The following is a 4329-nucleotide window of genomic DNA, read 5'->3' as shown; positions in this document are numbered from 1 at the left end:
GTCGACACTTACTTTCATGTAATAACTAGTGCTTACAGGAATACATACATTGTCGACACTTAATTTCATGTAATAACCACATGCTTACAGGAATACATACATTGTCGACACTTAATTTCAAGTAATGAACACGTGCATACAGGAATAGGTACATTGTTGACACTTAATTTCATGTAATAACCACATGCTTACAGGAATACATACATTGTCGACACTTAATTTCAAGTAATGAACACGTGCATACAGGAATAGGTACATTGTTGACACTCACTTTCAAGTAATGATCACGTGCATACAGAAATAGATACATTGTTGACACTTAATTTCAAGTAATGACCACGTTCATACAGGAATACATACATTGTTGACACTTAATTTCAAGTAATGATCACGTACATACAGGAATAAATACATTGTCGACACTTAATTTCAAGTAATGACCACGTGCATACAGGAATACGTACATTGTCGACACTTACTTTCAAGTAATTACGAGCCTTTGTTCTGAAAGTTCGCAGTATGTAGCCATCTTTGTTTACATGCCCTGAAGGCACACAGAGTAAAATCAGACTTGATACTTATTCCTTAGTAGCAGAGAGAACCATGGCTTATTTCACTAATTTGTTTTCAACTTCTACCTGGAAAGTCCATTTATCTGGTTGTCAGCTTTCATTAATATATCAACAAGAAGGAAGGGGTATTGATTTTCTCAAACATATGTTCTTTTTTCCTTTAAATCCACCAATATCAATATTTTAGGAACGTATAAATGACTCGAACGTATTTAGAATGTACAAAAAAACATGTTAAGTTTAATGGTAGACTTAGAAACTTAAATCATCCCATTCAATATTCAAATTTTGCATCAAACCACAATAAATGAAAATAAACTTAAAAGCAAATGTTCAAAAATCCAAGGAAATGAAAGTTTAAATTTCACACACACACACGCCAATATACAATATAATGAACGAATAAAAAGTAATAAAACAGAAGGTGATGGAATATATCGCAGAAAATTTTAACACTGGATGTTATTGAAAAAAATAGTTTAAGATGTTTTGACATCGAATCTTGTTTGTTTGTTTGAAATTAAGCATAAAGCTACACAATGGGTTATCTGTGCTCTGCCAACCACGGGTATCGAAACCCGGTTTCTAGCGTTGTAATTTCGCAGACATACCGCTATGCCACGCTAGAAACCGGGTTTCGATACCCGTGGTGGGCAGAGCACAGATAGCCCATTGTGTAGCTTAGTACTTAATTACAAACAAACAAATACTTTGATAAATAATCATTAGGAAGGTGTTTATACAGATGGCTGTAGAAATGACACACTTTGTCGTATTTATATCACCTGTAATAATAGAAGCATCATTTGTTGTTGTTGTTGGAAATGTTGGAGACAGACCATAAGGCCTCTGAACATGTGTGTTGTCAAACAGGTATTAAGAACATAATAACGAATGACAGCACGTAGGCTGTAGAGTTTTAACAATGGCAAACTATTATATAATCTATACACATGTTCTGGATAGTCGTTGTGTTGGCAATAGTACCCTATACGTCTCATCGGAGTTTCTATATAATTATAGAAAAACGTCTTATTAGGAACAGTACCCCACGTCTAGTCGGAGTTTCCAGATAATGACAGGAATGTATCTTGTTAGGAGTAGTACTCCAGTTTGATCGGAGTTTCCAGATAATGACAGGAATGCATCTTATTAGAAGTAGTACCCTATACATCTAATCGGAGTTTCCAGACAACCATAGGAAAACGTCTTGTTAGTACCCCTCGTCTAGTCGGAGTTTCCAGACAATGACAGGAAAACGTCTTGTTAGTACCCCTCGTCTAGTCGGAGTTTCCAGACAATCATAGGAAAGCATCTTGTCATGAGTAGTATTCCGTGTCTTGTTAGAGTTTCCAGACAATCACAGGAAATCATCTTGTCAGGAGTAGTACCCTACACGTCTCATTGGAGTTTCCAGACAATCACTGGAAAGTATCTTGTTATGAGTAGTACCCTATACGTCTAATCGGAGTTTCCAAACAATCACAGGAAAGCAAAGACTTAAAATAATATGTGAACTCAGTATGTTGAATCGGTGACTTATAAAGTTGTACGACTTCACAACGTGACCTGTGAACTCAGTATATTCAATCAGTAACTTATAAAGTTGTGAGACCTCACGCTATGACCTGTGAACTCAGTATGTTGAATCGGTGACTTCTTATAAAGTTGTACGACTTCACAACGTGACCTGTGAACTCAGTATATTCAATCGGTAACTTATAAAGTTGTGTGACCTCACGCTATGACCTGTGAACTCAGTATATTGAATCGGTGACTTATTATAAAGTTGTATGACTTCAAAACGTGACCTGTGTACTCAGTATATTGAATCAGTGACTTCTTATAAAGTTGTATGACCTCAAGCTATGACCTGTGTATTGAATCGGTTGATACCGAGAAAAATGTAGGGATTACGATGTAAGCTGTGGATTAAGTAATCTGTAATGAGGACTGATTTCATATATAAGAAGCGGCTACACAATATGTATGTTATGTCTATACATAAATATATATCTATATATAACTATTTCTGTATTATAACGTTTCTAATCGTGTAAATTTCTAAACCTATGCGTATTTCTTACCATTGTATTTTCTTCTCTTTTTTACATTAAATTGTAGATATTTTATTCAAACATATCCCATCATGCTCAGCATCGCGCAAGATAGGGTAGCGCTTACCGCAGCCCTCTAGACTGTCTCGTGCATTCACTTGAGAAACTTCTCAACCACGACAACCTCCCCTACGAACAAGACGGGAGCGTGACAAGTAGAATCCTTCCTCGTAAGTCTACTCTGTGGAAGATTATCGGAAAATTGCATCTCCCTGAAAAAAAAAGTATTTTCACTTTTCCAGGGGACGTAAAGTGACTGTTAACGGTAAGATATGTCTTCTCTTAGCCTTTTTCTGTTTTGTTGTTGTTCATCAGTTATAATGAGGTTATTAAACGTTTTAGATAGCGAGACATTAGCTCAGTTTGTTAGGTTTCTTTGCTGGTACTGTCGTCCTCAATATATTTGGTGAGATAAGCGGTGTTAAAAGAACTGATAAATCAGGATAAGACAGGTATCGTGAGATAGAACTTTAAGCCTAACCCGACACAAACAAAAATAAAGTTGACAATTTTAAAATCGGTGGATTTGGTTTTCTATACTACTTTTCGTATCAACCTTTCTACTTATGTCCGTATTTATGATCCAGTTACTTTATTGTATAAATTTACCACAATCTGATCAAGGAAACTTTTAGATTTAGTTAGTTCAATAACTAAACGTAGTCTAAACAGTTATTTTTTTTTCGGATTTCCATCTGAACAAGATAAAATGTTGCTGTTGATATGAAAGTTTTATTTTAGAACAAGTTTTTTTTCCTCATCCAACTATCTCTATTAGAAACTAAAGTAAATGTATAACAAACAGTAAAAGACATAAACTAATCAAGAAATGCACGTTGATTGTTCTAAAGGATATAAAGTAATCAAGAAATGCACGTTGATTGTTCTAAAGGATATAAAGTAATCAAGAAATGCACGTTGATTGTTCTAAAGGATATAAAGTAATCAAGAAATGCACGTTGATTGTTCTAAAGGATATAAAGTAATCAAGAAATTCACTTTGATTGTTCTAAAGGACATAAAGTAATCAAGAAATTCACGTCGATTGTTCTAAAGGACATAAAGTAATAAAAAATTCACTTTGATTGTTCTAAAGGACATAAAGTAATCAAGAAATTCACTTTGATTGTTCTAAAGTATATAAAGTAATCAAGAAATTCACTTTGATTGTTCTAAAGGATATAAAGTAATCAAGAATTTCACTTTGATTATTCTAAAGGAAATGAAGTAATCAAGAAATTCATTTTGATTGTTCTAAAGGACATAAAGTAATCAAGAAATTCACTTTGATTGTTCTAAAGGAAATGAAGTAATCAATAAATTAATTTTTTTGTTCTAAAGGACATAAAGTAAACAACAAATTCACTTTCATTGTTCTAAAGGAAATGAAGTAATCAAGAAATTCGCTTTGAATGTTCCAAAAGAAATAAAGTAATCAAGAATTTCACTTTAATTGTTCTGAAAACAGTAGTTTTAGTGTATGAGAAATAGCAAGTTTCGTGAGATCTCATATTTGAAACATCAAATGAGAAAGTCACAAAAAAGATCCTGTAAAACAACAATTCACGCAAGGCAGGAGTATAAATCAAAGAAAACAAACTACAAGGGTATTTTGTTTTTCTCATAAATAGACCAGCTAC

At 33.7% G+C, this 4329-nt stretch overlaps 1 protein-coding gene across 1 annotated transcript in view; it reads left to right on the top strand.

Moving 5' to 3' along the window:
- Window positions 1-2836: 2836 nt before the first annotated feature.
- LOC106461130 (pyroglutamylated RFamide peptide receptor-like) overlaps window positions 2837-4329 on the top strand; it is a gene marked incomplete at its 3' end in the record, with an annotated part of 73947 nt that continues 72454 nt past the window's right edge. Inside the window, exon 1 of the mRNA XM_022388006.1 lies at window positions 2837-2954. The remainder of the gene's footprint in view (window positions 2955-4329) is intronic.

The sequence above is a fragment of the Limulus polyphemus genome, unplaced genomic scaffold, assembly GCF_000517525.1.
Source record: "Limulus polyphemus unplaced genomic scaffold, Limulus_polyphemus-2.1.2 Scaffold903, whole genome shotgun sequence".
NCBI classification, from domain to species: Eukaryota; Metazoa; Arthropoda; class Merostomata; order Xiphosura; family Limulidae; genus Limulus; species Limulus polyphemus.
Note: the sequence above shows the minus strand (reverse complement) of the source record. Positions and strands in the feature narration are given on the sequence as shown.